The sequence below is a fragment of the Panthera onca genome, chromosome B3, assembly GCF_046562875.1.
Source record: "Panthera onca isolate mPanOnc1 chromosome B3, mPanOnc1 haplotype 2, whole genome shotgun sequence".
NCBI classification, from domain to species: domain Eukaryota; kingdom Metazoa; phylum Chordata; class Mammalia; order Carnivora; family Felidae; genus Panthera; species Panthera onca.
Window position 1 is genome coordinate 123,663,998 of NC_138344.1, and position 23,340 is coordinate 123,687,337.

Below are 23,340 nucleotides of genomic sequence, written 5' to 3' on the forward strand. Positions count from 1 at the left end.
TAAGACAATCAACTGACAAACTCTAGAGGTAATCTTATCACTTGTAAATAATGATTAATTCTTCCTTTCACTATGTATATCTCATATTATTTTTTTTTATTTTATTAGATTAGAACTCTGGTGTAGAGTATTAAAGATGTTAGTAGGCATCTTTAGCTTCTGACTTTGATGGGAATATTTCTAGTGATTCACCATTGATCATGATATTTGCTATGGGTTACAGGTAGAAATTTTATATCAAATTAGAGTTGTTCTTAGTTCTCATTTTCTTGGAGTGGTTTTTTTTTTTAAATAAAGAATGGGTGCTGAATATCATCAGATGCTTTTTCACTATCTATTGAGATAGTGCTTTCCTTCTTATTTATGAGCTGAATTATCATAATAAATTCTATTATTAAACTACTCTTGCATTTCTGAAATAAATACTAATTATGTTGTATTATTTTCTAAAACACTACTATGCCTTTTTAGTAGTATTTTACTTTAATAAAATACTGTTCACAAATGAAATTTTTCAATAGTTTTATTTTCTTATTGTCTCCTTATCTACATTTAATAATTGATTATAGTTGACAAGAGGAACAAGAGGATTCGAACTGGAAGAGTCCATTTATATGTGGATTTTTTTTGATACAGTGCCGTAAATGTATTTTCTCTTATTATCTTTTTTTTAATGTTTATTTTATTTTTGAGAGAGAGAGAAAGAGAGAGAGTGCACTCACAAGCAAGCCAGGGGAGAGGCAGAGAGAGGGACAGAGGATCCAAAGCAGGCTCTGCGCTGACAGCAGAGAGTGTGATGTGGGCTCAAACCCATGAACCATGAGATCATGACCCAAGCCAAAGTTGGGTGCTTAACCGACTGAGCCACCCAGGTTCCCCTCTTTCTTATTATCTTCTTAATAACATTTTCTTTTCTCTAGCTTACTTTATTGTAAGAATACAGTATATAGCATAACAAAATATGTGTTAATTGACTATTTATGTTATCTGTAAGGCTTCCTTCTGGTCAACAGTAGACTGTTCATGGTTAAAGTTTTGGACTTTCAGGGTGCCTGGGTGGCTCAGTCTGTTAAGCGCCCAACTTTGGCTCAGGTCATGATCTCGCCATTCATGAGTTTGAGCCCCCGGGTCGGGCTCTGTGCTGACAGCTTCAGATGCTGCTTCAGATGCTGTCTCCCTCTCTCTCTGCCCATCCCCCGCTCATGCTCTGTCTATGTCTCTCAAAAATAAATTTTCAGCTGCATGTGGGGTCGGCACCTGTAACCCTCATGTTGTTCAAGGGTCAGATGAAATTCAGCTCCTTTATCCTTGATGGTGTAAGAGTGGCTTATGGTTATCTCTAGGTATAAGGTACTGTGTTTGTATGTCTGTTTGTATGTGTGTGTTTTGTTCTGCCAGTGACATATCTACATTAAATTCATGCAAAGTCTTCTCATCTATCTCTCTATCCACCATCTTTCTCACTCTCCCTGTCTCTATAAATCTATCAAGTATTCATCTATATATATATACTATTGCCTCCTCTGAGTAATTTTGATTTTCATCTTCTAAAATAGCTGCTGAAATTTTTACTTGTATCTTCAGTGAGTGCCTCCCTTTTTTCTTGTGTTTTTCTCGGATTTTTGAGATAGCATTTGAAAATGGTAGTGAATACTCACATAGCTCTTTATAGACAGGCACTGTTCTCAGTGTTTTTCATGTATTGACTCAATTCAATCTTCATAGCCACCTACTTCTGGTTGAACATGATAAACTATATTAGTTGGGATTGATTTGGGAAAACAAAACACCCCAGATATTTCAGCAAAGAGTACTTAGGGTATTGGTTTAACAAGTCTGGAACACTGAAAAATCAAAATGAGAACAGTGAAGTAACCTAGAGCCATATGGAAGTAATAGTGGCAGAAAGTGGCTGCCACCTATAAGTGTAGGGAAATTTATGAAAGAGTTTCAGAACCTAGAAACTCCATAGAATTGGAAGGCAGAATTCTGAGCAGGAGATGCCAGTGTAGGTCAGGTTGGCAGAGGAGGGGTCTCTTGGAGAGGAGGCAGTGCCCACTGTATGGATATTGATGAGGGAGATTGAAGAAGCTTGTTCTGGGATGCCAAAAGAAGGTAGAAGACTAGAACCAACTGCTATTTCCAGGATTACCTCCTATTGTTAGGACCCTGGTAACATTAACTACAAACAAACCAGGAAATTCCTACCCCTGCCTCTTAGTTGTGCTTTTTGTGTTCTCTGTGGGCATAACTTTATAGTTCATAAAATGACAAAGAGAAATAAGTTTACAAATTCATAGCTCCAGCTTCATAGAGAAAAGTATTGTAGGATATAGAGTTTAAAGAAAAAAGCTTAATAATGAACACCAAAAATTTAAATAATTTTTCTAATATCACACAGCCATTAAGTATAGACCTAGTATTCAAACCTAGGCAGTCTGTTTCCAGCATCTGTGCTCTTAACCACCACACAATATTACCTCTCCAACTGTTTAAATTCCAGAAAACTACTTAATTCTATCTCACTAGTTTCTCTCGAACTATGGTCTTTCTTCTGTTCTGCCCAACTACTGAGTATTATTTCAATGATGAGAGTTTTGTTTATTTTTAAATTTTTAAAATTTTATTATGGTAAGAACACTTAACATGATGTTTATGCCCTTAAATTTTGAAGTGTACAATACAGTGTTGTTAACTATAGGCATAATGTTGTACAGATCTCTAGAAGTTGTTCATTTTCTATTATTGAAACTTTATACTCACGTAATAGCAACTCCTCATTCCCCCCACCAGGCCCTGGCAACCACCATTCTACTCTCTTCTTCTCTGACTTAAACTATTCTAGGTAGCTTATATAAGTGGAATCATGAAGTTTTGTCCTTCTGTGGCTGGATTATTCTACTAAGTATAATGTCCTCAAGGTTCATCCATGTAGTCACATATTCTTTTTTAAGGCTAAATAATATTCCATTTTTTTCTGTATAACACCCTTTCTTACCCCATTCATCCATCAATGGGCATTTAAGTTGTTTCCACATCTGGGCTATGTGTGAATAGTGCTGCAGTAAATATGGAAGTACTAATATCTCTCGATTCTTTTTGGATAAATACACAGAAATGGGATTGCTGGATCATATGCTAATTTTATTTAATTAATTAATTATTTGTTTGTTTGTTTAGTTACTTATCCTCAAGCTAGCTAACATATAGTGTAGTCTTGGCTTCAGGAATAGAACCCAGTGATTCATCTCTTACGTATGACACCCCATGCTCTTCCTGAAGAGTACCCTCCTTAATGCCCGTCACCCATTTAACCCATCCCCATCAACCCTCAGGTTTTATGGTTTGCCTTTCTCTCTGTCTTCATCTTATTTTTTCCTTCCCTTCCCCTATGTTCATCTATTAAGTTTCTCTACATATGAATGAAATCAGATGATATCTTTCTCTGACTTATTTCGCTTAGCATAATAGCCTCCAGTTCCATCCACATTGTTGAAAAGGCCAAGATTTCATTGTTTTTTGTGAGAACTTCCATAATATTTTTCATAACAGCTACACTCTTATATTCTTATCAACAGTATTCAGAGGTTCCATTTTTTCCCCATATTCTCGCCAATAATGATGACAGCTTTTCTTTATATATTAGGTTAATTTTATTATGGGTCAAATATCTTCTTACATTTCTGAGGATATAAATAATACTTACCCTAAACTTCTTGTTATGATTATTCTAAGTCTCTGTCCTCATGATTAAGTTACTCTTTTATTGAGGAACAACAAACTACTAGCTTTCCTCAAGTAGTCGATGACTTTTTTAAAGTAAGTCACTTTAATGTTTTTTGGTTTTTTTGTGTGTGGTTTTTTTCTACAGTAGAATAAATAGTTCTCTTGGTAATTGCAGACATATGAGGCTCTTGGGTAGTATTAAGAAACATCTCAGTAATGCTGGTTTTCCTGATTGGTGTGTAGTCTTCAATAATTGTCAGGAGTTACTTATATGAAATTGATGTCAAAATATAGGGCCACATTTATGCATCCATTATTTTCAAGATTGCTGGTTACCTGTGGGTATAATTTCCCCCAATACTTTGCCTTCTTGTGTCCCAAGGTCCAACCTGCTCATGTTCACCTCAGTGACACTCCTTTGGTAATGATACCCAAAGTTGCATATAGTGGGGATAGGACATTCTTATTTATACCAAGTATTGATAGGCAAAAGGTGCTGTTCAGTTCAGGATGAGTTTACGTGCACTTTTGAAACATAAATCCATTGGCTTAATGAGTCTTTCATATTTAGGTGGTTTTTGAGTACAGCTATTTCCAACAAAGCAGACTTTAGTAAATATCCTCTTCCACATCTTCTCCTTTCTCCTTTCTGTTCAAATAACTTAATACTTCTGTTTCTTTCCAGACAGGAATTTGGGCAGAACTTTCCTGCTCTCCTTTTTTGTTTTTGTTTAATCATATTAGAAAGTATTTTAGCTCAGGACTGTTCCCTTCTGTCCAGTGGATTTGTAGGTACTGCTCCTTGTGGAGTCTTTTTTTTAATCATTAGTTTGTTTGGTGCTTCTCTTTTCTTGCATCTTGGTAGCTTTCATTTGTATTTTCTCAGCATGGCTCTGTTTATGGTAGAGCTTAGCATTCAAACCAATCATCATTTTTGCCTTTCAACATTTATGAGCCTCTTGACCTTCCTTCTTTCTCCTTTTCTCATGCTAATCCAAATTCAATATGTTCCTTTTGTGGCATGGTGATAACTGCCAAGTGATCAGGTGTACCTGCCAGGTGCAAAGAAGCTCTCAATTTTGGGATCTCAGAGATGTATGAGCTGACTCCACACCAGCCACCACAGGAAGGGGACAGTTGTAAAATGACCAGTTCCAGAAAAAGCATGATGTAATTGGTAACTATTGGTGTGCTTTAATGTCTATAGCCGAAATACCTTGCTGGATTGACTGTCCACTTATGGGGAGAGGTGAGATGAATTGCTGTGGCCTGGATTTAGCAGGTTTCTTTCAGAGTAGAGAGGCTTGGGTGCAATATGGCAGCCTTCAACATTATCCCATTTCCTTGACCCCAAATTCTCACAGCCTAATACCCTCCTACCTCCATCTCACCTGAGTCTGAAACCTCTGTGGCTGTTCTCTGGACTAAGAAGGTAGGTTATGCAGAATCTGTCCTGCTTGGTTCCCTCTTCCGATAACCGTTTGGTTACTCTTAGTACCTCTCTTGAACTCAGAGTCCACTACACTTGGTTATGAAGCTCCCTTGGGACCTTTCCCAACTTTTCTAGAAGCAAAATATGTTCTATGTCTTGGGAACTTAAATTTTTTCTCACTTCATTCTTCTCATTTCCCATTTTTCAAGAATTTTTCATGTGTTATGGTCCATTAAGAGTTTTCATTCTTGATCGACATACCAGATGTGAATTTTAAAAAGACAATACATAATCATTTGTAGAGATATTTTATGACATGGAGTGGCTAAAGTAGTGCTAAGTCTGCCATCCAGAATGAAATTTTACATCTTTTTTTTTAATGGGTTTTTTACTCTTCATAATATTTTGGAACATTTTTAATGAATCAATTAAACACACTTCCATGAAAGGAGGTACATGTTATTTTAAGGTTGCAATAGTGTTGTAGATATGAATATACCACATAGACATTCCCATTGACGACCATTTTCATTTCTTTCCAATTTTTACTGTTATAAACAATACTGAAATAGTGCATCACACACTTTTGAAATTGTCTCTATAGGATTGATTTTTCAGTGCAGATTTATAAAGTCAAAAAGATATATTCATGCGATGTGGTTTTCGGGGAAAGAGATCATTCTTTTTTCTCCATGTTTTTGTTAACCCCATTTGCATTAGATCGAGGTGCTTATTGTTCTGGCTATTTCAGTCCAGGGAGTTGAGTGACGGCCCGTCATCTCTAAGTATCCTCATTTAATCAGAGTAGTAGAACCAGGACAGAGTTGGGTATTCAAACACACAGAGAAGCATCATGCAAAAAAAGAAGCATCACCCATGGATTCCCAGAACATTAAAATGGGGCTACAATATCAGTTGATAAATAAATGACAGTGTTTTTCATTAAAATGTTTACTTAGAAATATGCAGAAAAATAACATGTCCTGAAGTCAAACAACTAATTTCTAAAAATTATCAGAAGCTTTACACACACCAAGAAACATTTAATCCTTTTCAGCAAAGAGATCTTTTCTTCACATCCTAAATCCTTTTTCTCAATAGACTCAAATCCCAACATCTGTTTTCATTCCTCTTTTAAACATCTTCTTACCCATTCTGCACTTCTTTCCAACAATTAACACTTTCAAGTTCTGTTCCTTTCTCTTATCCTCATGTATAAGCTCCAAAATGTCTGTGTCAGAACAAGCATCTGATAAACCTACCAGAATAACCCTGGGTACAAAAGTTATTAATCTGAGATGAGCTAATTCATAACAGATGACCAAAATATCACTAGAATTTGCTAGAAATGTGCTGTGTGTGACTTGTTATTTTTTCTAGAAACTATGAGAAAGCACAGGCAGGACATACAAACACACACACATACACACAGGAAAGAAGAGAAGGAAAAAGAAAAAGAAACAATTGCTTTGGCAGATGGTGTTTCAAAAGCCATGTTTCCAGTTCTACAATTGCAGAACCTTGCCATTTCTCCCATCAGAAGGTAGAGTCTAATGTTCACTCCTTGAATGTAGGTCAACATTTGTGACTGCCCAATAAACAGAATGCAAAGGAAGAGATACTGTGTGACTTTTGAGGCTAGGACACAAAAGGTGATACAGCTTCCATCTGGGTCTTTCTCTGGGACCCTCCCTTTTGGACCTCAGCCACCAAATTTTGAGGAATCCAAGGCTCCATGAAGAAGCCACCTGTAGGTGATCTGGTTGACAGTCCTAAATCAAGTCCCAGATGAAAGCTATTATCAATTGCCAGGCATGCAAGTGAATAGCCTCCAGATGATTCCAGTCCCTAGTCTTCCTTGGTAGTATCTTCCAGATGAGGCTTCATCAATATGGATCAGAGACAAGCTATCTCTCCTGTGCCCTATTCAAGTTCCTGACACATAGAGAATCTGTAACAAATGGATGTTTTTGCCTTATTTGGGGAAATCATGGAAAAACAACTTTCACCCTTATAAAAATGGAATACTCACGTTGAGTTATTGAAATTAATAATTATTGAAGCATATATGTTTAAAACATCAGGTTTGAACAAGGCTGGACACATTCACACCCTTCCATCACCAATGCTGGTTCTAGTGTAGAATTAATTATTTTACTAGAGATATGAATCAATATCAATGGATCTCAGATGTTTCAGGTGGGCACTTCTTCCTGTCCTTTGGTATTTTCTCTCCTGTGTAGCTGAAAATGTTTAAAATTGCAATAGATTCTCCTAATGTTTAATTGAAAATTTCCCTTCCTATGTTTTAAGGCATTGTCTCTAAGGTTTCTATCTAATGTCAGCCTTGACCCTCCTATTGCATGCTGTATACTCTACTGAGATTCATTTCTCTTTCTTGGCACCTGCATTCTCTGTTAGGTTGGTAGAGTTGAATGAGAATTAATAATTTATTCATTTGGAAGGAATTGATAAGTTTATTATTTAGCAAGTATATTTCAGAATGCCTTAGGCTTATCTATTAAGGATTCCTACTCCTTTAGATTGTAAAAAAAAAGCAGTAAGGTTTTACCCAAGACACCTATTAGGTCAGCCCTGCAAAAAGAAATCAAATTGGGTAAGACCTTGTTTTGTTTTTAGTTTTAGTGAGCAAGACTCTTTGCTTGGACTCAAAGCTTGATGCAACAGTTAATGGGAAATTTTATCTCTTTCTGATGATGTGCAAATAGTCACACAGTTGAGTGTGAGTCTTATATTCAATCAAAGATTAAAGCCTACGTTCATTTATGGTGTCTCGGGTTCTGTTTTGGTAATGAAATTCAGTGTTTTAAAAAAATTTACTCTGCAGCTTGTTCTAACACAATTGCTATCTGACTACATTTATAACCTACACCATACCATTTATGGATAAAATAATGAAATTTCACAGAGAATTAATTTAATGTTCTCAGGGGAATTTTCCATATCTGTTTTTTTCTTTACTTACCAAATATGGCTGTGTGAATAAGGGAGGGGAAAGACATGGGAAACTAGATTCTATTCCATTGCTGCGGTTTGATCTAAAGCAACTAAGAGACATTCTTTTTTCAGGTTCCTCAGATGGAAAATTTTCTACTCATGTTGGTCCTTTATCTTCCTAGGTGAGGTATAGATAATGAATGGGATACTGTTGCTGATTTGAAGATGAATATGTTAGAGAGGTGTTAGGATTAAATAATAATTTGTAATTTGTGGTATTAAATAGTCTAGTGTTACTTTTAAATCACTACCTCATAAATTAGAGTTGCCAAAAGTGATCTAAAATTGGAAATATGTAGGGGCATCTAGGTGGCTCAGTCGGTTAAGTGTCAGACCCTTGATTTCAGCTCAGGTCATGATCTCACAGTTTGTGAGATGAAGCCCCATGTCAGGCTCCATGCTGACTGCACAGAGCCTGCTTAGGATTCTCTCCCTCTCTCTCTCTGAAAGTAAATAAATAAACTCTAAATAAAATGAGAATATGTAGCATTAATACTCTATTCCTTGTGTCTTGAAAACCAGACATGTTTGCTGCTACAGCTACTTTATGATTCTTGGTGTGCATGTATATATACATGTGTATGTTTACAAAATGAAACAAAGACCAGAGAAGTATATCCTTTGAGAGAAAGTGCATACAAATAGGAAAAGCTTTTTACCCTGAGGTTATTGATAACTTTCTCTCCAGTTCCTTTCAGGAATTTTCCTTCAGATAATCATGGAGCTGAGAGAGTAGGACAGAACTCACCCATACAGGATGTTACACTTGCTGGATGTTTTCTACTCCTTTAGTGTAGCTTCTTATCTCAAGCAGGCTTCCTTTTTGGCAGTGTCCAATCATGACAGAACTATGTATGTAAGAGAACTCAGAACATAGACATAGCTAGAACGTCTTCATTCGTTATGAGCTAAAATATAAGTGTGCTTATATGAAACGTGTCCTTGTGTTTGTTTTGGTTTAAAATAGGTTTCTCTGATTCTGGGTTGAGCTTCATATTCTAGCCCATGAAAATAATTTTCCAGATGGATTTCTTAGGCAGTTAATTTAGTACTTTCTAGTCATGGCAATAGAATTTTGAAGTGGCCCTATTTTTTTCCCTCTTTTTGGACTACTGCAAAATATCCTCCACTCAGTCAACACTTAACTGTGAACTATGGTGTGTGACCAACTCTATTGGTGAAACTATCTATTCTTGCAAGAAATAAGGGCATGCGGATTTGGGAGATTAGTTTGTGCTCCACAGTCACAATTCTTTTTCTTTTAATGAACTTAGGACATTATTCTCAAAGCATTCAGGGGGCAGGTCTTTCTGGCATTTTTTCTTATAATAGCCATAATCACCATTAGTACTACTGTCACTGCATTCTGTTTTGTGGCTACCTACCAGATGTCAGACATTGCTCTCCACGTTCAATATGTTATCTTCTTAAACTTTGTGAAATAGATATAACCCCTTGTTTTACAAATGAGTAAGTCATAGTCACCAAAGCACAGTGGCTATAGTAAAATTATTGGTGTCACAGAGACTTGAACGCAGTCTCTGCCACTTCAGAGATGTGGTATTATTGCTTAAGTCATTGGATTTTTTTTTTAATCTCAACGTCATAAAAGATTTAAAAAAATGTTTGGTTTGAGGGAACCATGAAGCAAAAAACAAATGAAAGAAAAACAAAAAGCAAAAAACAAAACAAGCAAACAAAACAGACAACCAGACTTTAAAGATTCTTTCCCCACCCCACCCCCCTTCAGGTGTCTAAACTGTTGTAAAAATGACCAACACCCACGTTGATCAGGTGAACTTGAACTTCTGATTAATTTCCCTTGAAGTTTAATAAATCAGTCATTCTTACTGATAAGCTGACGTGTTTAAGTAACCAAGGAATTCATTTTATGTGTTTTTATATATGTATTTAAATTCTAAACGGCCTAAAAATATCATTTTTGTCCTAAGTTTAAGCTACCATGAAGTTATGACTGAATCTCTGGTTAATCAAGAGTTTTTATCATTTCAGTTTAAATCATTCTCTTATAGAAGAAAACAAGTATTAATTGGAAAACCGAAGTATTAACCAAAGTTGATTTTAAGTTATCATGTCTCTTGGCACCCTTTCTTTTCAAATGAAGTTCCGTTAGCTTTTTCACTTACACTTTAAACCAAGACATTTAAAATTTTTTTTAACGTTTATTCATTTTTGAGACAGAGAGAGACAGAGCATGAATGGGGGAAGGTCATAGAAAGAGGGAGACACAGAATCTGAAACAGGCTGCAGGCTCTGAACTGTCAGCACAGAGCCCGACGCAGGGCTCGAACTCACGGACCGCGAGATCATGACCTGAGCCGAAGTCAGACGCCCAACCGACTGAGCCACCCAGGCGCCCCTAAACCAAGACATTTAAACTGACAATACCCAGAAAAATAAAGAGAGAGACACTATGGGGTTTTTTAAATCTCAGCTCTGGAAAACCAATATGCGTATTCAGTCTTCCAGGATTCATACTTAGCCTAGAAGACACAGTCCAGATGTGCAATGCTCTTTGGTGAGATTTAAAGTCTTCATCTGGCCCAGGGTATGTGGAATCTTTGAAGCTTCCTCTGAACAGAGGTATATGCAGTAAAATATCACCTCTGGTTGCCCACAAGAGGAGCCTCCTCACCTTCTAATTTGGCCAGATTTCTGTGATAGCCTTTGTTCAGAAAGGATGAGTTGTGTATTAATGGGTACTAAATACCTTATACTACCAAAGAGTGTTCCTTTTCATCTTCTGGTATCAGATGATCACAGTAATCTAGGGAGAACATTATTTTGTGCTGAGGTGACTTTTTCTTCTGAATACTTCAAAGTGAAACTATCATTAAACCTGAGTGGCAGTCATTATTTGCCTCTAAAACCCAAATGAGCAAATGAGTGGGGACTGTCTAAATGGCAAAGGGCGTGACAACTGACAGAATTCTAAACCTGATGCTCAACCTATCCCTTGTCATGAGGACAATGATATGGAGATAGATTTTATACTATGGAGGGTCCACATAAGAGAGATATTCCCCAATTGTGGTCTGTCAATTAAAAAACACTCAACAAGAATTTGTTTAATGCCTACCATGTGCAGTGTTGTCCCTGAGCCACATCACTCTCTGGGAACTGTTCTTCAGAGCAAACAATAAGCCACACTCATGAGCAAGTTCTTAACAGCTATGACCTTAAAGGATAGAAGTGTGGTTTCACATTAAAGTTTTCCAACTGGAATTAAATGCTGGAAAAGGCATGGGAGTCAGAGACACAGCTAATCCCACATCCTATAGACAGATACAGAAGACTTACTTAGAAAAGACTTTGCTAGAAACATGATTCACCCCAGTTTGAAATGTCTTAAAGGGAAATGTTCACAATTTTCCATGGAAGCTCAAATTCATGGTCTGTTAGAAGCTGGTATCCCCCTATTTCCTTGAATTTAAAGGAGAATATTTTTCTTTCTCTTTTTGAATCTTTCGCCTCCTGTTATTTCCTTACAGTGTAATGCTTACCCTATTCCATTATCATTTCCATTTAACTGTGGTTTGGAAGTTGATACCTAAGGATTTCTAAAAGTTGGCCAAATATCCTTGGAAGGTACCTTGATGATTATCTCAGATCCACTAAGATATCTGCATTTTATATCGCATACAAATTAAAAATAAGTGCATTTTTGCTATAAAAAAGGCTGAAAAATCCTATTTAAATAACCCTGTGTGGAACTCTTTTATAATCAATTCTTTAAATTATTCCCTTACTAAAATTTGAGGTAAATGAAGGTAGCAAGGTTCTCTGGCACTTGGATCATTAAGTATCTGCCTTCCTTTTCCATATCATAAAAGACAGTCTTTTGCCTTGGTTTTCTTTCCTGTGTCTATTTAAAGAATGCTTTGCCTGCATGCCTTTGACACATTGCATTTCATATCCTGCTTAGCCTTTGCTGGTCAAGAGAGCTTGGGTTTTCTTTTTTAGAAGGTCCATTTGCTTAGAGACAAATTATATGAAATGTTATCAGTAAAGGTGGCCTTGGGTGATGAACATGTGCTCATATCATTCATGTGCATGCCCTTCAACCCAGTACAAATTAACTTTTAATATGTTAATTAAATCACTGTCTCCTTAAGAACAGAGAGCACATCTCTATCCTCCCTTCTCTCTCAGTCTTTCTGTCTTCTATCGTGCCTAGTAGGGTGTTGTATACTTTGTGATTGCACTGAGGAAAGGGTGCTGGCACACTTTGAAGACATAGTAATATAATAATAATAAAACCTTCTATTTTCTTTTCTAGTTTCCTAATCTAAACTCTGTATCTTTCTATCAATCACTCTTATGGTTCCCCTCAGCTCCCTTCATTTCAATTGTATTCTTCCCGTAAGAAAATGAACAAACCAATGTCAATTTTCAGGTGGCAATCTCATGCATTTCCATGGCTTTATTTACTATGTATGCAGGTGACAGCCTGCTCATTCCATCAATCACAGAGGTAAATTCCCATGAGTCCCCGAGATGCCTCGATTTATTATCCCTGGACTATTCCCTTTGAGAGATTTATCAAAGAAAGGGTGTTTCAGAGAAACCTAACAATCCTTGCATTGAGGTTCACTCAATCATTCAGACAGTCTAAGGAATCACATTTGTGAAGCCTCTTGATGCATAAAATAATGCAAAGAGAGGAATAAAACTTACCCTGAACTTGCACTAGTGGGAAAGCCATGAATTGTAGTGATTAAAAACACAGACTTTGGATTCAGCCAGTCTGGATGCAAATCACAGCACACCAATTACTGGCTGTGTGATGAGGGCCAGTTCCTGAATCTCAGTTTCCTCATATGCGAAAAGAAGTAAGAATATCTACCTCATACGACTGCTGAGAAAATCGAATGAGATAATGGTTGTAAATATGAAACCTAGTAAGATGTGCATTTTCCCAAAACTGTAACTATAGTTATTCTTAAAGGCTGCAAAATGGCCAATCTCATTATGAGAAGGTTTCTTATTTCAGTTTCACAGATTCCTTTAGTTAAATCTCATTTTTCAAAATATCTCTATTGAACATGGTAGGGAGCACATATTATCAGACACCACCAGTCCTGTTTTGCCATCTGCAGCATTATCAAGGGGCAGGGGAGCCATCTCATCACATTACGAATTTGGCAGAAGGATTAAAGATGTATATAGTTTGAATCATAGGCTATGTGTTAATTAGTATAAAAGCCAAAGGAGTACTTGATTTAAGTTCAACTTGAAATTTTTAACTTATTTCTCAGTTCAGTGGGACAGTAATATTAATAGCTAGCATTAATGGAGTGATTACTCTGTGCCAGGCACTAGATTCCCTAGCACAAATATTTCTCAATTTAGGGGAACATTCTGTAGGTGTCTGGGACAACAATCCTCGGGTAGGGAATAATTATTGTGCCTTCTCCTCAAGTGAATCAAAATTCAAATTAAGTTCTCCTTTGACTTTAGATATGCCAACATCTGGCATCTACTTTGACATCTATGTCTCACCAGGCCATTTATAACTCTCTGATTTTGTCTTCATTCTGAAGGCTGCTTTTTAATGAATTCCTCACCAATGTACAAAGGCCTTAAAGTTCAGTGCATTTTCACAGTCAGAGGCAGATTTTTAGGGATCAGCTGTGTTATCATGTTGGGTCATTTGCGACATCACTAGGATAGTCCTTATTGCCCAATTTTTATTTATTCAATGAAAAAGCAGAGGACAGTTAACACTAAATGACACATCTGAAAGACTTATAAATAGGGTAACTAAGGGGCTACACTAGGCTGAAAGCAGTAATTTCATGGCAGGAAGAATGCCTAAAGGGCTTATTTCAAATTCTGATGATGCAGCAGATCTAGATGCTAGCATTTTATAGTAATGCCTGAACTGACAAACATTAACCAGAGATCATTGCCCATGATACAGGTGGCAATCTATCATGGTAAATGTCAGTCTGGGGAAGACTTTAAAAGCCAAAAAACAAAAAAGATCAGACACAAAGCTCATCCAATTGGACTTTGCTCCCTAGAGGACTTGTAAATTCAGATTATAATTGGGTGACCTCTGCTCTTTATAAGTTCTCAAAAAGTCCTCTCGCTCTGGGTGGTACTGTTTATTGCCCTACATGATTACATATCAGTAGAAGAGAGGCAATCTTTGCATGACACAAAGATTTCCAGGTTCTACATGACGGCCCATGTATTCCAAGCTACATTCAAGTCAATAAAATTTCAAAGTAGTACAAGTGATGGAGTTGGATTCATCCATGTGAATCAGTATTAATAAAATTTAACTCTCAAATTTATTTTTTTTTTCAAATCAGAAAGCTAATCTAAAGATCCTAAGCAGAATATATCAGCTTTCCCTTTTAGATCGAATATCCTTATTTCAATCAATATTATGATAGAAATCTCCTATTAATATGTTTTTAAAACATAAAACTGAAATACAACACTCAACTGATTAAAAAATTCTAGGACTCTTGTTCCAGAAATAAAGCCTAAATCACTGGCAGAATACAAAATCTTTCAAAATGACCTCAACTTAACTTTCCAATCTTTTTCCTACATTTCTACTCATCTCCAAAATTTATACCTAAACTATAGCTACATGGATCTGTTGCAGTTTCTCTAAAATTTCATGGACTTTTACCTGTTTCTTGCACTTAAATGACCCACTTCCCTTCTCTGTATGAATGATTCCAAATCAGTCTTCAAACTCCAGCTCCACTACAACTCACAGAGCTGGTTGCCTCCTCCACTATCTGTGCAGAGTTGATCTATCAGAGCCTCTGCCACATTGTACTGGCCTCTGACCACATCACAGAGAGTGAAAAACTCTACTTTGCCTTTGTATTTGCAGTACTCAGAATTTCATTTAAGAGTCAGTGGACAATAAATAATATATATATTTTTTTCTGAATGAATCATTCCCAGGGATGTTGTGTATATCTGTGCAGGTTATGCATAACATAACTCTGAGAGCCCCAATTCAGATAGATTATGATGTGAACAGGAGGCCTGCAGTTGTGAGGTGCACACCAGGAGCAACAACATGTGGCAGACTCAGTCATTCAAGATGAAAGTTCTATATTCCCTCATGCTGAATGTTAGTATTTTACGCTACTCATGCCCTCTTCCATTGGTTGCCAAATCCTGATAAATCAGGATTAGCTAGGTTTTGCTGTAGTAACAAACAGTTCCAAAATCTCATTATTTAACCCAAGAAAAGTGACTCACTCATCACACATGTCCAATACAATTCTTCTCAAGATTGTCTTTCAGAGAACCAGACTAACATAGGTTACAGCTTGACATATGGTCATGATCCTTGAGATGTTAAAATCAGAATGTGGCAGATGATGTACTGGCTTTTTGAGCTTCTGTTTAGATGTGGCACATATCACTTCCAGTAACATCTCAGTGACCAAAGAAAAACATGTAGCCATGATACAAAGGTCAAAGAAAATGAAATTCTACCACATATTCTAAAGAAGGGGAAAATATTCATAAATAGGAGTATCTCCTATTTCTATTCCATTTATCTGGTTTAATTCCTTCTTACTTTATCCTTGGACTATTAGAATCACCTACATAGCCTCCCTGCCTCCCTTTTCTTTCCTCTATCTTGCCCTCATACCTTCTTTCCATCAATGGCAGACTGATCTTCTTAAAACACAACTCTTTCTTCTTTCAAAGAAGACATTTTTAATTAAACACCTTTAGTGATTATTCCACTGATTACCAAATTAAGCCTCAATTTATTCATCAAATCCCTCCTTTCATTCATTCTACAATTTTTGTGTTCTTAATGGGAATCAGGCATTTAAGAAACAAAGAAAAGAGTTCCTGAATTTAACATAGCTTATAGCCAGGCATAAAGAGAAAATGAGGGCATTTCAGAGTGATGCTATAGTGGCATAATTCAGTGGTAAGATCAAGAAGTAAATAACTTTGATTGGAAGTCAGTAAAGGCATCTCTGAGGAGGAGATGCTTAAGGTGGTTCTTGGATTTTTAATATATGCTTTCTAGGCAAATATAGTTGAAAATAGGCAAACTAGGGAGGAGTGAAGGAAGAGGGAAGAGAGTAGATAAAGATAGATGGAGGCATGAAAATTGGTGTGTTGTAAGAAAGGTAAATGGTGAGAAGGAGCCAAGATAGTGGAACAGCATGGATGTTTTTTGTGTGTTTCGTGTCCATGAAATACAGCAGACCAACACTAAACCATCCTACACATCTAGAAAACTGATTGGAAGATTAACACATCAATCTGCACAACCTGAACCACAGAATTCAGCATGTATGCAGTATGGAGAAGTGAATTTGGGGAGCAGGAAGCCGCAGAGGGTAGGGAGCCACTTTTGTGGGCGGAGAGAGGACAGAGACTGGGGAGGGGGGAGCATATCGGAAAAGCACCCCTCCCCAAAAGCAGCTGAAGAGAAAGTGGAAAATTGGAAATAGCCACAGGGACTAAATTAAAAAGGGAGAAAGGAGAGAGGAGAGGGTTTAAATTCCATTAAGACTGTAAACAAGGGGAGCGCAAAGGCCGCAGCTCCATACCTGGCGGTGCTCTGGTGGGAAGGGTGAATCCCCAGGAACAGAGTGGGGTCCGGGAGGTTCTCGGGCCACACAGGGAAAAGCAGTCCCACTGCTGGAAGGACACTTGGTAGAGACTGTTGAAGCCACCTGGTCCCAGCAGACCCTGGAAAACAGCCACATTCGCTGGTGTTGAAACAGGTTCGTAAGGGTGAAGCCTGGTGCCAGATGTGTGTTGTGATTTTCCATAATCCCTGAAACGCCGCTGCTACACTATCTCATGAACTTTTTCTAGGGCAGGCTGGCAACTGGCCATAGTCTCAGGGACCAGCAGCAGCAGGGTCCAGCAAGTGTTCCTGGGTGCAGCTGATATTCGGCCATTGCTCAGTGAGACCCTCCCACAGAGGGTCAGAATGGGTCAAAGCCACAGTCCTTCAGAAGGAAGGGGCCAGGGAAAACAGCCACATTTGAGACAAAACTTGGGAGAGAGTTACTGCCTGGGGCCTGGTCACGGAGAGTGAAGAAGCAGGGAGTGGATGAAAGCTGTAGACAGAGGACCGGTGCGTGATTGTTGATCCCGTAGAACAGACTGGGTAACTGAGTGGCACCATCTTCACCGCTCCCGCGCATGTGCATACGCACCTACAAGCCTTGCGACAGTTCACCCCAGTAGACTAGCAGCACCATCTAGTGGAGAGCAGAGCTGTTACACTGAGCCCTGCCAAACTGGGCTGACTTCGCTCTTCAAGAACACAAGTCTTACCGCGTGCTTAGTTTATGGACTATAAAGCGCTACATAGACAGACTTCTAGGGGAAAAGGAAGTAATTTCAGTCCTACTTCAATCTGTTAGCAGGTCCATCTATTCAATTTTCTCTCTTTTCTTTTTTTTCAAGTTTAGAATTCTTTTCCTTTCTTGAATACAGAAAGAGAAAAAATTCATTTCTATTTTCATTTTTTAAAAATATTTTTAATTTTTATTACTGTTTTTAACTTTTGTGTAATTTTTTCAAATTCTATTTTACTTCCATCATTTTATTTTAGTCTGCTTCAGTGTATTCAATTATTCAAAATCTCAAACGATTTCTTTTTTTTCTCTCCCTCCCATTTTTTTCTCTAATCTGTCAAACCATTTTCAATACCCAGACCATAACACACCTAGGATCTAGCATCATATATTCAATTTGTGTGTGTGTGTGTGTGTGTGTGTGTGTGTGTGTGTTTAATTTTTTAAGTTTAATATTTTTTTTTTTTTTTTTGTTTTGTTTTTTTTTTTTTTTTTAATATATGAAATTTACTGTCAAATTGGTTTCCATACAACACCCAGTGCTCATCCCAAAAGGTGCCCTCCTCAATACCCATCACCCACCCTGCCCTCCCTCCCACCCCGCCCTCCCTCCCACCCGCCATCAACCCTCAGTTTGTTCTCAGTTTTTAACAGTCTCTTATGCTTTGGCTCTCTCCCACTCTAACCTCTTTTTTTTTTTTTTTTCCTTCCCCTCCCCCATGGGTTTCTGTTACGTTTCTCAGGATCCACATAAGAGTGAAACCATATGGTATCTGTCTTTCTCTGTATGGCTTATTTCACTTAGCATCACACTCTCCAGTTCCATCCATGTTGCTACAAAAGGCCATATTTCATTTTTTCTCATTGCCACGTAGTATTCCATTGTGTATATAAACCACAATTTCTTTATCCATTCATCAGTTGATGGACATTTAGGCTCTTTCCATAATTTGGCTATTGTTGAGAGTGCTGCTATAAACATTGGGGTACAGGTGCCCCTATGCATCAGTACTCCTGTATCCCTTGGATAAATTCCTAGCAGTGCTATTGCTGGGTCATAGGGTAGGTCTATTTTTAATTTTCTGAGGAACCTCCACACTGCTTTCCAGAGCGGCTGCACCAATTTGCATTCCCACCAACAGTGCAAGAGGGTTCCTGTTTCTCCACATCCTCTCCAGCATCTATAGTCTCCTGATTTCTTCATTTTGGCCACTCTGACTGGCGTGAGGTGGTATCTGAGTGTGGTTTTGATTTGTATTTCCCTGATAAGGAGCGACGTTGAACATCTTTTCATGTGCCTGTTGGCCATCCGGATGTCTTCTTTAGAGAAGTGTCTATTCATGTTTTCTGCCCATTTCTTCACTGGGTTATTTGTTTTTCGGGTGTGGAGTTTGATGAGCTCTTTATAGATTTTGGATACTAGCCCTTTGTCCGATGTGTCATTTGCAAATATCTTTTCCCATTCCGTTGGTTGCCTTTTAGTTTTGTTGGTTGTTTCCTTTGCTGTGCAGAAGCTTTTTATCTTCATAAAGTCCCAGTAAATATTTTTTTTTTAATTTATTTTTTTAATTTCAATTTTTCTACCTCATTAATTCCTTTTCTCCCTTCAAAATGACAAAATAAAGGAATTCATCCCAAAAGAAAGAGCACGAAGAAACGACAGTCAGGATTTAACCAACACAGGTATAATAAAGATGTCTGAACCAGAATTTAGAACCATGATAACAAGAATAATAGCTGGAGTTAAAAATAGATTAGAATCCCTTTCTTCAGAGATAAAAGAAATAAAAAATAGCCAGAATGAAATTAAAAATTCTATAAATGAGCTGTAATCACAGATGGATGCAGCGACAGCCAGGAAGGGTGAGACAGAACAGAGAATCAGCGATATAGAGGACACATTTATAGAGACTAATGAAGCAAAAAAAAAAAAAGAGGGAGATTAAGGCAAAAGAGCACGATTTAAGAACTAGAAAAATCAGTGACTCATTAAAAAGGAACATCAGAATCATAGGGGTCCCAGAAGAGGAAGAGAGAGAAAAGGGGGTTATGTGAGCAAATCATAGTGGAAAACGTTCCTAACCTGGGGAAAGACACAGACATCAAAATCCAGGAAGCACAGAGGACCCCCATTATATTCAACAAAAACCAACCAACAACAAGGTATATCATAGTCAAATTCACAAAATACTCAGGCAAGGAGAGAATCATGAGAGCAGCAAAGGAAAAAAAAGTCCTTAACCTACAGTGGAAGACAGATCAGGATTGCAGCAGACCTATCCACAGAAACTTGGCAAGCCAGAAAGGAGTGGCAGGATATACTCAGTGTGCTGAATCAGAAAAATATGCATCCAAGTATTCTTTAACCAGCAAGGCTGTCATTCAAAATAGAAGGAGAGATAAAAAGCTTCCCAGACAAACAAAAATTAAAGGAGTCTGTGACCACTAAACCAGCTCTGCAAGAAATTTTAAGGGGGACTCTCTGAGGAGAGAAAAGATGAAAAAAATATATATATACATATATGTGTATAAATATATACATATATGTATAAATATATACATATATACATATATATATGTGTATAAATATATATATCAATATTTATACATATTATAAATATATTTATATTTATATAAATATTTATATACACAAATATTTATATTTATATATATATAAATATTTATATATATATAAATAAATGCCAAAAGCAACACAAGATTAGAGGGGACCAGAGAACACCACCAGAAACTCCCACTCTACAAACACCATAATGGCAATAAATTCATATCTTTCAGTACTCACTCTAAACGTCAATGTACTCAATGCTCCAATCAAAAGACACAGGGTAACAGAATGGATAAGAAAAAAGATCCATCTATATGCTGTTTACAAGAGACCCACTTTAGACCTAAAGACACCTTCATATTGAAAATAAGGGGATGGAGAACCATCTATCTTGCTAATGGTCAACAAAAGAAAGCCGGAGTAGCCATACTTATATCAGACAATCTAGACATTAAAATAAAGACTGTATTGAGGCACCTGGGTGGCTCAGTCAGTTGAGCGTCTGGGTTCGGCTCAGGTCATGATCTCATGGTTTGTGAGTTTAAGCCCTGCGTCAGGCTCTGTGCTGACAGCTCAGAGCCTGGAGCCTGTTTCTGATTCTGTGTCTCCCTCTCTCTGCTCCTCCCCTGCTCGTGCTCTGTCTCTTTCTCTCTCAAAAATAAATAAATAATCATTAAAAAAATAAAAAAATAAAATAAAGACTGTATCAAGAGATGAAGAAGGGCATTATATCATAATGAAGGGGTCTATCCACCAAGAAGACCTAAAAATTGTAAACATTTATGTGACAAATGTGTGAGAACCCAAATATATAAATCAATTAATCACAAACATGAAGAAACTCATCGATAGTAATACCATAACTGTAGGAGACTTCAACACCCCACTCAAGCAACGGACAGATCATCTAATCAAAACATCAACAAGGAAACAATGGCTTTGAATGGCACGCTGTACCAGATGGACTTAACAGATATATTCAGAACATTTCATCCTAAAGCAGCAGAATATACATTCTTCTCCAGTGGACATGGAATGTTCTCCAGAACAGACCATATACTGGGACACAAACCAGCCCTAAGTAAATACAAAAGATCGAGATCATACCGTGCATATTTTCAGACCACAATGCTATGAAACTCGAAATCAACCACATGAAAAAATTTGGAAAGGTAACAAATACTTGGAGACTGAGGAACATCCTACTGAAAAATGAATGGGCTAACCAAGAAGTTAAAGAGGAAATTAAAAAGTATATGGAAGTCAATGAAAATGATAACACTACAACCCAAAACCTCTGGGACACAGCAAAGGTGGTCCTAAGAGGAAACTATATAGCAATCCAGGCCTTCCTAGAGAAGGAAGAAAGGTCTCAGATACACAACCTAACCTTACGCCTTAAGGAGCTGGAAAAAGTACAGCAAATACAACCCCAAACCAGCAGAAGACAGGATAAAGATTAGAGCAGAAATTAATGCTATTGAAACCAAAAAAAAAAAAAACCCCAAAAAACAAAAAAACAAAACAGTAGAACAGATCAAAGAAAGCAGAAGTTGGTTCTTTGAAAGAATTAACAAAATTGATAAACCACTAGCCAGTTTGATCAAGAAGAAAAAGGAAAGGACCCAAATAAGTAATATCAAGAATGAAAGAGGAGAGATCACAACCAACACAACAGAAATAAAAACAATAATAAGAGAATATTATGAGCAATTATATGCCAATAAAATGGGCAATCTGGAAGAAATGGACAAATTCCTAGACACATATACACTACCAAAACTGAAACAGGAAGAAACAGAAAATTTGAACAGACCCATAACCAGTAAGGAAATCGAATTAGTAATCAAAAATCTGCCAAAAAACAAGACTCCAGGGCCAGATGGCTTTCCAGAGGAATTCTACCAAACATTTAAGGAAGAGTTAACACCTATTCTCTTGAAGCTGTTCCAAAAAATAGAAACGGAAGGAAAACTTCCAAACTCTTTCTATGAAGCCAGCATTACCTTGATTCCAAAACCAGACAGAGACCCCACTAAAAAGGAGAACTACAGACCAATTTCCCTGATGAACATGGATGCAAAAATACTCAACAAGATATTAGCCAACCGGCTCCAACAATACATTTAAAAAATTATTCACCACAACCAAGTGGGATTTATACCTGGGATGCAGAGCTCGTTCAATATCCACAAAACAATTAACGTGATTCATCACATCAATGAAAGATAGGACAAGAACCATATGATCCTCTCCACAGATGCAGAGAAAGCATTTGACAAAATACAGCATCCTTTCTTGATAAAAACCCTCAAGAAAGCAGGGATAGAAGGAGCATACCTCGAGATCATAAAAGCCATATATGAACGACCCAATGCTAAATCATCCTCAATGTGGAAAAACTGACAGCTTTCCCCCTAAAGTCAGGAACAAGACAGGGATGTCCACTCTTGCCACTGTTATTCAACATAGTATCGGGAGTCTTAGCCTCTGCAGTCAGACAACACAAAGAAATAAAAGGCATCCAAATCATCCAGAAGGAGGCCAAACTTTCACTCTTCGCAGATGACATGATACTCTATATGGAAAACCAAAAGATTCCACTAAAAAACTGCTAGAACTGATCCATGAACTCAGTAAAGTAGCAGGATATAAAATCAACACACAGAAAACAGTTTCAATCCTATACATCAATAATGAAGCATCAGAATGAGAAATGAAGGAATCCATCCCATTTATAATTGCACCCAAACCAGTAAAATAACTAGGAAAAAAACCTAACTGAAGGGATGAAAAATCTATATGCTGAAAACTATAGAAAGCTTATGAAAGAAATTGAAGAAGACACAAAGAAATGGAAAAACATTCCATGCTCATGGATTAGAAGAGAAAATATTGTTAAAATGTCTATAACTACCCAAAGCAATCTACCTATTCAATGCAATCCATAGCATTCTTCACAGAGCTAGAACAAATTATCCTAAATTTTGTATGGAACAAGAAAAGACCCCGAAGAGCCAAAGCAATCTTGAAAAAGAAAACCAAAGCAGGAAGAATCACAATCCCGGACTTTAAGCTATACTACAAAGCTGTGGTCATCAAGATAGTATGGTATTGGCACAAGAACAGACACTCAGATTGATGAAACAGAATAGAGAACCCATAAATGGACCCACAAACGTATGGCCAACTAATCTTTGACAAAGCAGGAAAGAGTATTCAATGGAATAAAGACAGTCTCTTCAGCAAGTGGTGCT

At 37.3% G+C, this 23,340-nt stretch overlaps 1 pseudogene; it reads right to left on the reverse strand.

The window, feature by feature from the left end:
• Positions 1-3,993: 3,993 nt before the first annotated feature.
• The window catches only part of LOC132669784 (ribosome biogenesis protein NSA2 homolog pseudogene), a 32,364-nt pseudogene continuing 13,017 nt past the window's right edge, over positions 3,994-23,340 (reverse strand).